Genomic DNA, 12,815 nt, shown 5'->3' on the forward strand with positions numbered 1-12,815 from the left:
TGGTGTTCAGAGAGACTCAGGCTAGGTATAAAGGATGCTTCTGCCAGTCCCCCGCAGTGCTATAAATCAGTCTGTATGAAAGAGATACAGGACAGTTAATGGCAGATGAGTAAAGAGTTTTATTTTTTTTATTTTAATATCAAAATCAATACAGTCAGACACAAGCCCTCTGTAAACCAGACCAGCAATCTAGACCGAGGCATGTGTGTGACTGGGAAAGGTGGCAGAACACCAGGTTAGAAATGGGAGTAGATCAGTGTGTAATGTGAAAGTATGGCCAGTAGAATCTCTGCTTCGCTCAGCTCGTAACTCGTCATCCTCTTTTTAATAAATGTTGTATTGATTTTGCCATAAAGACATACTTAGTATGTGCAGAACACAGCGTTACAGAATCTCATGTTTGGTTTACTGCTGGTAAAATACTATTATTTTCCATAACTTTTGTACAATACAGACACAATGGGCTTGGAATAAAAAAAAAGTGTTTTTGAAACTAGAAATAAAGCGGAATGCACAATGGTAGTTGAGGGATTTGTGGACTGAAATTTTTGCGTGTATTATAAATGCATGCATGTTTTTTGCATGTATTATAAATGCATATGGTTATAGTGGCTAGTCATTGTGGGTATTTCACATCTTTGTATTTTTTTTAACTGGATGGTATTAGTTTATAATTCTTTTCTGTTAAAATAATGAATTATTTAACAAATAACAATTAACTGGACCACAGTATGGTGTTGCTTAGCCTCCAAAACAACGAGAGTTTCAAGATTCGAAGCCTCTGTAGAAATGAGACTAGCAGAGATTTATAATATATGACAGCTAGTAGATCAGACCGATGGACTAATGGGAGGCTCTGTCTGTCACACTTCCAGCAATGCTCTACTGCTAGATTATTCATCCTTTAAAAATAACATTATATGGATATGCATCCAATGACATAGATCGATATTGACAGGTAGACAAATAATAGCAAGAACAAACAGCCAGCAAGAACACAATTATAAATAGAGGTTATAGAGAGACAGGCAGGCAGACAGACAGACGGACAGGCAGGCAGGCAGATTGACAGACAGACAGACAGGCAGGAAGACAGGCAGACAGACAGACAGACAGGAAGACAGACAGACAGGCAGGCAGGCAGACAGACAGACAGACAGTGTGGGTCTAAAATAAGTGGCAGATTGGCAGGACCAAACAGTGAATGAGAATGGTGTGCAGGGAGAGACACAAACAGGCAGGTTTGAGTGAAAGAGAAAGCCACTGAACTGCATTGCTTAGACAGCAGCAAGCATTCAAATATTCAGAATCCTAAAAGGTATAGACAATGTCGACCCAGGGGACTTTTTTGACCTGAAAAAAGAAACAAGGACCAGGGGTCACAAATGGAGATTAGATAAAGGGGCATTCAGAACAGAAAATAGGAGGCACTTTTTTATACAGAGAATTGTGAGGGTCTGGAACCAACTCCCCAGTAATGTTGTTGAAGCTGACACCCTGGGATCCTTCAAGAAGCTGCTTGATGAGATTCTGGGATCAATAAGCTACTAACAACCAAACAAGCAAGATGGGCTGAATGGCCTCCTCTCGTTTGTAAACTTTCTTATGTTCTTATGTTCTTATGCTCTTAACACAATGGAGGCAAAGGGTGAGGAACTGCGCTTCTCTTCTACAATCTGAACAATAAGATTTCTATAAATAAATGCCCTATAAATAAAAACGTTTAAATGAGTTACTGCACCCTAACATTTTAATGGCTGCCACTTTCCTGTGAGCTGAGAAATTAGACAGGTGCCCCAGGTTTCACAGGCAGATATTGTGAAGAAGGAATTTCCACTCTTCACTCAATCTGTACAGAGGTATTCCTTTGGGTTCAAAGCGATCCATTTGAAGAAGGAATTTACACTCTTCACTCAATCTGTACAGAGGTATTCCTTTGGGTTCATAGAGATCCATTTTTGATTTGCTTTCATGTCAGTTGGTACACTGTTCACAGTAAATGGGTTAAACTACATTGAGGTCAATTGTATTAAATGACAGACAGATTACAGTAATAGTGCATTATTGCTAATCTATGAAGGAAAGGTGTTTCATAAACAGCACTTGTTATTTTTATAACATTTTCACCAGTTTAGAACCGGTTCAAAGTTCATTGCAAAGTGTCTGCAGTGTGTCTAGCCAACAACCCAGTCTTTAAAACCCCTTATTGGGTTTGAATGAATAACTCCCGTCTTAGACAGGTTTCTGATTGGTATGATTGACAGTTTTTCATCTGATGAATTCCCTAGATTTCTTGGGCCATGGTGTTATGTACAGCACACCATCAATCCCAGGAGTTGACTGAACGTTATCCAGGCAGTCAACCAATTCCAGAGTTCTGAAGACGAAGACCACAAACCATTTCTCAAGCTTCAGTGTCGCCATCCATCACTTGTATTTCATGCCCAGTCATCCATTCCACACACATTCTGTTTGTCAGCTGTCTGAACGATCCCCGACAGCCTGCTCCAGGGGTGATGCATGGCCTGCTCATGCACGATAGAGAAGGCTGCTTTCCCAACTTAGGACCTGTTTCATTAACCACGGAGTGCAGAGACTAATGGCTCTCCGCCTGCCCGCTGTACTTTGCTTTTGGATAATTTACACTGCCTCAGTGTTTGGAGTGGAGAGGGAGGAGCACCCACAGACTTTGCTTCAAGACTCAACACTGACCCCTGCTAGAAGTGGCTGGGCTACATGAGAAAAACAACACAAATAAGACACGACCCCCCTTTGCATTGGTTTTGTGAATACCCCTTACAGTACGTATCCCAACGAGTCACGTTTTAACCTCATATTGGTACCTTTGGGGTTGGTGCATTTATCCCAGCCCTATTTCAATTCACTCAGTTGTCGCATAACCTCTGGACCCAGAAATACAAATATACTAGAAGCTCTTTCATGGTACACTTACAGGCCTCACTCTGAACAAACTGTTGATTAATGAGCTTTGCGGGCATCAGTACTCACTCATGCCCACTATAGTAGAGGATCACACTGCTCTATGAAGAGATTCATTAAACAGGTCACTTCCCTGCCACTGAACCCTACCATGTACTCGCTTTCATTTAGATATTGTACAATTTTTTAAATTTTAATTGCAATGTTATTAAAAACCTGAGTAGCCTCAACTCACACCTTTTTATGTATTTGTATTTATATTATTATTTATTTCTTAGCAGAATTACAGTACAATTAAGAGCAAGATACAAAATACAATGACTTCAGTCCTAATAAGAGCAAATACAAAACAGTATGATTTGATATCGGGGCAGTTCAAGAGCAGATAACAGTGTTGATAGTTACATCAGGGTTAGATACGAGTGCAAGTGAAATACAAGATACTACAGATTGGGTTCAGTGCAGGATTAAATACAGTGAAATAGGGAGCAGATAAGTGCAAGTTAAAGTGCATTTAAGGCAGAGTGCTAGACTGTCCAGAAGGGAAGAGTTGAGTTTTACAGGTGGTGTTTCTTCAGTGGTTTTTTAAATCTCTTGTAGTCTTCATACTGCAGATTTACTCTGTTCCACTTTCCCACTGAAATGCATCCTTTATTATTTATTATAGGCTACTTCCCACGTGAGATATGATCTGCTGTTGTACATAGTATATAGTGTAGGCACAGCTGACTATTAAAACTGTCAGATGAAAAACCTGTAATGGCTGCAATGCTGCTTGTTCTGAATTGAACTGTATTAGGCACACCTCCCCTGTTGCAATGGGGGCCCTCAGTGAGGCTGTCTGCTGTACATGCTGTCACAATTGAACTTGTCAAAGCCAGCAGACCTCCACAGGTTTGACAGCTCCTCACATAGTAATGCTGTTATTTGCCATAAATTGCAGTAGGCAGTGTGATTCCACCTTCTTGCTGTGCTGTGCTCCTCTCTGATTTCAGTGCCACCCCTTATTTATAGTAACCTTCAAAAAGCATGTTCTCAGCCCTACACAATTTCAAGTGTTCTGCCATTTGATTAGAAACGCTTTCTTTTTCTGCAAACTGTACTATCAATTGTTTTTCTTCTTTTAGTTTTTTACGTTTAGTAGCAAAAAAAAAAAAAATAGTCACGCTTCAGCCTTATTGCAAACACAGCCTCTCTGCCTCCCGGTCCCTCAGCCATACCCAATAGGCCATAGTATTAAATCACACAGCTGTTAGAGCCAACGCAGCTGTTATAAAACAAAAAAGAATGAAATGCAAACTGGAATTATAAAATGACAAATGCATTTAACAGGATCTGCAGGGTCCCACAGCAGCCGTGTTATTATTATTATTATTATTATTATTATTATGAATTTATTATTGTTGGGTCCATTGTTTTGGGGTTTGGGTATGAATAGAAGCTCTGAGGTCCTGTTGGCAAGGCTGAACTGGCACGTTTATTTTTTTACCCAGACTGCCCTGTGTCTTTTTGTCATTCTTTCTCTTTGGTTTTGGCAGGATGTCTATTCATATTGGCCTGGATATTTCTGAAGTGTCTCCATTATAAAAAGGAACAGACTCAGCATTGCTATTCCAATCAGAAATTCATTTCTAAGGCTAATGGCAGGGTGCTGGCATTGGCGCATCAATTCTCAGCAGCAAACAATTTTCTTATCCACTAGCTAATGGGCTATTTGCGTAATGGGCGTGAATTTAATTAGCAAACCGATTGGGGGCTGAGGGCCGAGCTTGGTTAGCAGATTATTAAGCAGAAGTTAATTCAAGAGCAGCACTTTGTGTTTAAAGATACAAAGGCTGGCTTTAGGAATGGATTCCAGAGGGATGTCATTACAGAGATGAAAAACCTGCACGCTGTCCCGTATGGACATGAGGGGGTCCCTTCATTACAGAGATGAAGAGCCTGCACGCTGTCCCGTATGGACATGAGGGGGTCCCTTCTAGAACTCAGTAGCAGCTATTCAATGGTGCTCTGGAGTGCATTTACTTACTAGTGCAATTTTTTGGGGGAAATTCAAAACTTTTTAGTTTGAAAAAAGCTTGCAAACAAAAAAAAAAAACCTGCAAGAGATTTTTATGCAGACACAGCAAGAAATGTTTGATCCGAGCAGGGATGCCAGTAAGAAGTAATAATATTGTTAGCCACTAATCCTTTAATCTGTTCTGCTTTTACTGAGCAAGTGTAGTTAATGTGCATGTATCACAAGGCACTTCTGCATGAACTCAGGGTTTGCTGGAGCACAGTGGAGAGTCATGGAGAGGCTATAATAAGAGCTTGATTAGTCACAGTGGTAACAAGCTCAGGTGTGTCTTATTAAACCCATAGTAAACTCATTGAAGTCAAGGTTGTGCCAAATTGCTGATGATCAGCATGGCAGAGCAACCACTCCTGGTCAGGTGCCAGACATGGCCAGGCAAGGTGGAGATGAGTCAGGCTCACCTCCAGGGTTTAGACTCCTGTCAATATCTGCTGATTGGGATCAATGGGAGGAAAGAGGACGCCCCTTGATCTTCAGTCCTTTCCTCAGGCATGAGCTGCTTCAGTGAGATTCAACCTCTGGCATTTCAAATTGGGAAGAAAACAAGGGTGAAATACATCTTTTGGCAAAACATCAGTGCATCACATCACTCAAGCTCTGCAGCAATAAGGCTCTGTACATGACTTGCACCCCTGGGCTGCTCCTGGAACAGACAGCACGCTGCTCTATTATATTAGCAACAGATCATTGATTGAAATTGTGACTCCAGGGTAGTGAACTGCACACAGCTGTAAGGTGTTGGAAGCAGGGAGACAAGCTTCTCAAAATGACACAACTTGACAGGAACGTGAGCAGGGTTGAGAAATTACACGAGGAGTGTGACAAAAACAAACAGCAATTGAGACAGTTAGAGTAAGACAGAGAATTCAATTCAAATGCTTTCCTATCCAGGAAGAAACATTAAAAACGGGGTTACCATGGCAACTTCGCCAAGACGCTTCCACTGCAGCGGCACCAATTCCAAGTTGTATCGGCTCACATACAGACAACACTAACATATGCAATAAACAGAACAAGGGTTAAAGCCTGCTGACTGGAACACAGTGTAACACGATCAGAGACAAGTGGAAGGAGAGGGAGTCCATGAAAGGGAGGCGGGGAAAGAGAGGCAAACAGCCTGCATCCTCCAATGCTGGGAGTACTTTGTCCTTTCTGTGCATTAAACTAAACTAAACACAGCAAGGCATTTTAATTTAGGTCTGCAGCAGAGAGAGAACGAGAGCCAGAGAACCACTTTCAGAGTCCTTGTCATCTCCCATATTCATCACAATGAAGCAGATGCACACTAAAAATGTTAAATATTTAAAAAAATGGGATTTCAATGTTTTTACCACAGCGCACTCAAAAACCCATTCTGCTGCTCATCCTCCGTAACAAATCCATGCAAATCGTTTGAAGTTTTTTTTTTTCTTGGCAGTTGGCAGCTGGCATCTCGACAGGGGAGTAGGAATTATTCAGCAATATCTTATTGTTAAGATTGTTACATAAGCAGTGTGGAGCTCAGCCACAGGGATGGCAGACAGAGGCAGTGCTGTGCAGAGGCTAATGAAAGGTACCGCTGGCAAACTCAGTCAGGACTGACAAGCGACCCACACTCCCCTGCAGCCTCCATTCTGACACAAGCAATCCACACTCCCCTGCAGCCTCCATTCTGACAAGAAACCCACACTGCCCTGCAGGCTCCATTCTGACACAAGCGACCCACACTCCCCTGCACGCTCCATTCTGACACAAGCGACCCACACTCCCCTGCACGCTCCATTCTGACACAAGCGACCCACACTCCCCTGTACGCTCCATTCTGACACAAGCGATCCACACTCCCCTGCAGGCTCCATTCTGACACAAGCGACCCACACTGCCCTGCAGGCTCCATTCTGACACAAGCGACCCACACTCCCCTGCAGGCTCCATTCTGACACAAGCGACCCACACTGCCCTGCAGGTTCCATTCTGACACAAGCGACCCACACTGCCCTGCAGGTTCCATTCTGACACAAGCGACCCACACTGCCCTGCAGCCTCCATTCTGACACAAGCGACCCACACTGCCCTGCAGGCTCCAATCTGACACAAGCGACCCACACTGCCCTGCAGCCTCCATTCTGACACAAGCGATCCACACTCCCCTGCAGGCTCCATTCTGACACAAGCGACCCACACTCCCCTGCAGCCTCCATTCTGACACAAGCGACCCACACTGCCCTGCAGGCTCCATTCTGACACAAGCGATCCACACTCCCCTACAGGCTCCATTCTGACACAAGCGACCCACACTCCCCTGCAGCCTCCATTCTGACACAAGCGACCCACACTCCCTTGCAGGCTCCATTCTGACACAAGCGACCCACACTCCTCTGCAGGCTCCATTCTGACACAAGCGACCCACACTCCTCTGCAGGCTCCATTCTGACACAAGCGACCCACACTCCCCTGCAGGCTCCATTCTGACACAAGCGATCCACACTCCCCTGCAGCCTCCATTCTGACACAAGCGACCTACACTCCCCTGCAGCCTCCATTCTGACACAAGCGACCCACACTGCCCTGCAGCCTCCATTCTGACACAAGCGACCCACACTGCCCTGCAGCCTCCATTCTGACACAAGCGACCCACACTGCCCTGCAGCCTCCATTCTGACACAAGCGACCCACACTCCCCTGCAGCCTCCATTCTGACACAAGCGACCCACACTCCCCTGCACGCTCCATTCTGACACAAGCGACCCACACTCCCCTGCAGGCTCCATTCTGTCCCCCAGCCCAGGTTCAGGCCCAGGACCCAACACAAGAGTTTCCAGGTCCTTGGTTTTTAAATAGCAAGTAGCTGTGCTGTGTTGCTGTTGTTTTCTATAGCCCGTGTTGAGGAGTTTCACCAGAGCGGAGGAGTCGCTCTTCAGTTCTAGCTGCCTGCCAAAGCGTCTGAGATCCGTTTACAGATCAGCCCGTGTGTATTCATAGAAGAACCAGAGCCCTCTTGTCATCTCTGCCACCTTGGCTCAGGTTTCCTTTTGTGTTCCTGGCAATACACAGCAGTGCTCTATAGGACGATGGAGCCTATTGCAATAACAACCACTCAGATGATTGCAAACCTCACAGAAATATAAAGACAGTAAAATAAATAAAGAAAATGGCATTTGAATCTATTTAACTCTCTAAATTGAACCAATAAACCTTTGACCAGGCCCTTATGTATTTAATCAATGTCATTGTACCTACTAAACCCAGAAGGGAAATGATGTGGCAGCCGCGGATTGGAGGAGTGGCTGCAATCGTTCACTAAGGGGTCATGAGTGACGGTACAAATAGGGGACGGAGCGACGTGGTCTGTTCCTTCGTTAATGGTTAAGTGACGACCCGGAAGGCCCAGTATTGTGTGTATCGTATGGTGAGTGTTTTCTTTGTTTGTCTCTAATTGTTACTTGTTCTTATTGTTATTAGTAGACAGCTAACACGTTCCGGAGCTGTTGCCAGCGGCCAGCACGAACCCGGACATCACTGCACCTGTATCACGATGACTTGTATTTGCACCACGAGCACTACAGCACGCACCCAGGATTGGTGACCATGTTTGTATATTGTGGATGTATTAACTGTGTGTGTATTCTTTGGGACTGCAAACCTGTTTTATAGAACAGTGCAATACACATTGCTGTGTATTGCCTGGGATTATTGCTTTGGTCGCCTGAATTAAATCTCTTTTCTGATTGGATTATCACTGTCTGTCTCTTCATTGCGCATCGCATCACTCCTAGACCTGTATCCTGCAAACCACTTTGTCATACATGCTCATATGCAAAGCTCTAATCTTCAACTTTCAACTACAGCATAAACACAAACCCAGCAGTGAAGACATGGAAACACACGCTAGCACGCTGCGTGTGTTCCCGATGGTAGCTCTTTCAGTCTGCCGAGGTCACAGTTTGCCCTGCGGCTAGAGAAGCCTGGATCCTGTGGAGCTGCCAGTGGTTCAGTGGTTCAGTGATGCTGCTGTCACCCCCCTCCTCCCTCATTGGCTGCTTGGCCTGGGGGCTGGAGGGGAAAAGTAACCAGCATGAGCTGAGAAACCAGTCAACCCTGAGGCTTTCAAGACACAGCTCTCAGACAGACACACAGGCAGACAGACAGACAGACAGACACTGTGTCGACTCAAGACTTCTCATTTTGTGATGCAAACAAAGCATTTGGATAAAGCATTAGTCTGCATTAAACTAGCCCTGCTTTGACAATAACTTTCTTATCTTTCATAAACATCCATAATGTAGACTTGCTCACACAAAAGCATAATCCAAACACACACTAACTAAACAGATGCATCCTCTTTAGTTTAATGTAATTTCAGTTTATTTCCATGAGCGATTCGTAAATCAAAAACACAACATTTCCTTCTGTATTTACTCTGTGTATTATCAGTCTGAAAAATCCTGATCGTTTACTCTCACTTACTTTTATATATTTTTAATATTTAGAATGGATCATAAACTAAATTGTTACCAGACTACTTAGTTACGTATAAAATAAAATAAAAAACTCATCATTGTAAAGTAAAAGGCTTGGATAAAGTGTAATATGCAATATAAAACAGATACATTCCCCATTATATTTAGTATCCCCCATCCTAAATGAACACAAATAGCATTACAGTGTAAGCACGTTTCACAAGCACCTATGTTACCCTGATGGGAGGCATGACCTGAATCGTCTGTCTGGCTAGTTTCTGTTGTGCTTTTGAGGGTATGTGTCTGTATGTCAGAAGTAAAGAATAGTATTGGGAATCCAAGACATTATATAAAAAAAAGAGCACCAGAATTGAAATCACTTTAGCTAGTGTTGGCCTTGTATTGGATTCTAAGACACGACACGAAGTAGTACTGCAGTGCTCCACTTAATGCCGTCAGCTGGACTCAATTCCCAGCCACTTAATTTAATTAGCCCCAGAGGAGCAATGCTACTGCTCTGTAATTTGTGGAGGATGGCAAAAGGTTGATTTCTGCATGCAGAATGAGAAAGTGACCAGTCAATGCGCAGGAGGCTTTATGATTTACAAATGCTTTCTGCTATCCATGCTCCCTGATTGAATATGTTTTGGGTAATTGCTCTTTCAGATCTATAGCTGAGCTTCTTCTCTATTAACAGTATGCCTTGGAAACTGAATTTCACTTAGCTTGCCTCCAACCTTTCAACTCGTGTTCCTTACAAACTAAAATTCCTTCCAGGACTTTGTAATCTGAATGCTGGTTGTAAGCAGTTCACCTCTAATTGAGTCAGTGAGGGACACACAGGTATTCGTCATCACTAGCACACATCACCTTGCCTCCCCCTATCCACTGTGCCAGCAGCCTCACAATAACTCAATGCAATGGACCTGTAAGGATGCACAAAGGAACAGGCTGACCCGATCAAACAGGAGACCTGTGAGGATGCACAAAGGAACAGGCCGACTCAATCAAACAGGAGACCTGTGAGGATGCACAAAGGAACAGGCCGACTAGATCAAACAGGAGACCTGTGAGGATGCACAAAGGAACAGGCAGACTCGATCAAACAGGAGACCTGTGAGGATGCACAAAGGAACAGGCCGACTCGATCAAACAGGAGACCTGTGAGGATGCACAAAGGAACAGGCAGACTCGATCAAACAGGAGACCTGTGAGGATGCACAAAGGAACAGGCAGACCCGATCAAACAGGAGACCTGTGAGGATGCACAAAGGAACAGGCCGACTAGATCAAATATGCAATACCCTACTCCTCTTAATGTTAAGGCACCTATTGCCTTATGCAGCTGTGGATGAGTGGAAGCCACTGGAAGTGACAAGCAGCTCAGTGACATCGTTGCACAGGCACTTCATCATCCCAGTCCTTGTCAACGCTTTGCATTTGTAATTGAGAGAACATTTCCACCGAGTTCACAGGCTGCCACAAATCATCAGGTTAGGAAGTCAATACTCACCCCATTACACCAGACTACAGAATAAAACCATGCACACATGGAGCACAGAGAACTCTCCCATTACACCAGACTACAGAATAAAACCATGCACACATGGAGCACAGAGAACTCTCCCATTACACCAGACTACAGAATAAAACCATGCACACATGGAGCACAGAGAACTCTCCCATTACACCAGACTACAGAATAAAACCATGCACACATGGAGCACAGAGAACTCTCCCATTACACCAGACTACAGAATAAAACCATGCACACATGGAGCAGAGAGAACTCTCCCATTACACCAGACTACAGAATAAAACCATGCACACATGGAGCAGAGAGAACTCTCCCATTACACCAGACTACAGAATAAAACCATGCACACATGGAGCACAGAGAACTCTCCCATTACACCAGACTACAGAATAAAACCATGCGCACATGGAGCACAGAGAACTCTCCCATTACACCAGACTACAGAATAAAACCATGCACACATGGAGCACAGAGAACTCTCCCATTACACCAGACTACAGAATAAAACCATGCACACATGGAGCAGACAGAATGCAGTGTAGCAATAGGGCGGTAGCAGCCCGCTGGCTTGCTGTGTGTCAAGCTGCCACGTCTCCTGCTGATATTCTTATTCGGAGGCCTAAGACACTGTCTATACTAAGAAAGTTTGCTTAGAATACGATGACATGGTTCCTGGGTATTGCTTGCTTGTAATTGTTTTTCCTAACCTCGGCTCCCTTGAACATTGCTGCTTACTTAAAGCAATGTTCTCAGGCAGATTTACATTATTTTCTTGTGATCTCCTTTTATTACAAATTATCCCATTAGTTTCCACAGTCTTCTGAAAGTGATGACTGAAGCACAACGTGTTCTGGGTTCCTACAGGACATACACTGCTGAAGAGTCGCTCTTCAAGCAGGCGAGCTGTGGACAAAGTGTCTCAGTTTCTACAGGCTTGTGTTGCTGTAGGTGATTAACGTTGCTCTCCAAGCATGACAATTCTGACACCAAACAGTTCTCTCCAAAACTGATGTGACCAGATAAATCTCTGGACTTACTGGAAGTTGCCAATAGCAATTCAGAACTCTTCATTCATTCATTGTTTTGTTTCTTAATCATGATTCTGCTGTCAAGGATGAGGCGAAGTAAACATACACAATGTATACAAGCATACATTGATCCTGCCTGCTGGATCTCTCGTTGTAGTACCCAATCGCTGCTTTTCTGAAAACACCTATAACATGTTTTTAATGTCTCTGCAATGGATAAGTTCCTTAATGTGTGCTGGGTGTGCAAGAAGCACCACTACAAAAATCAAATGCACATTTACCTTAATGTGTGCCCCTTTAAAATAAGCAAACATGAGACCTAAGGGGAGGCAGAGATACATAAGGTCAGATTTACTGGGATTTTTTTTGTTTGTTCGTTTGGTCTTAAAATGGAAGGCCTGCCCAATCGGAACGAGTCTTCCATATGCAGTCTGAAAAAGGCACCCCTGCACTGCTAGCGCTTGGGATCAGTTACCTGAAACAGAGCTAATGACAAGTGCAATTGTAAATTAAAATCCATTTCAATCTGCGCTCCTGTGTGAGGAAGCCCACCAGCCAGCCGGGTAAGACAGCTGCCTGTTGTGTTTATTTACAGATACATTATTCATTGACTTTGCGCAGAGCTCTTGTTAATCCCCCCGGAGAGGATGTCAATTAGGAGGCTCCTCCTGTAGAGAATACAATAAGCCACTGGATTTACCAAACCGAAGCCCTTTGTGTTCCAGGGAACAGGCTGCGGGGCTCATCTGGGGTATTGTCAAGGCATTGAGGGTTGTGTCCTACCCAAACCCACA

The sequence above is a fragment of the Acipenser ruthenus genome, chromosome 7 (genome assembly GCF_902713425.1).
Source record: "Acipenser ruthenus chromosome 7, fAciRut3.2 maternal haplotype, whole genome shotgun sequence".
NCBI classification, from domain to species: Eukaryota; Metazoa; Chordata; class Actinopteri; order Acipenseriformes; family Acipenseridae; genus Acipenser; species Acipenser ruthenus.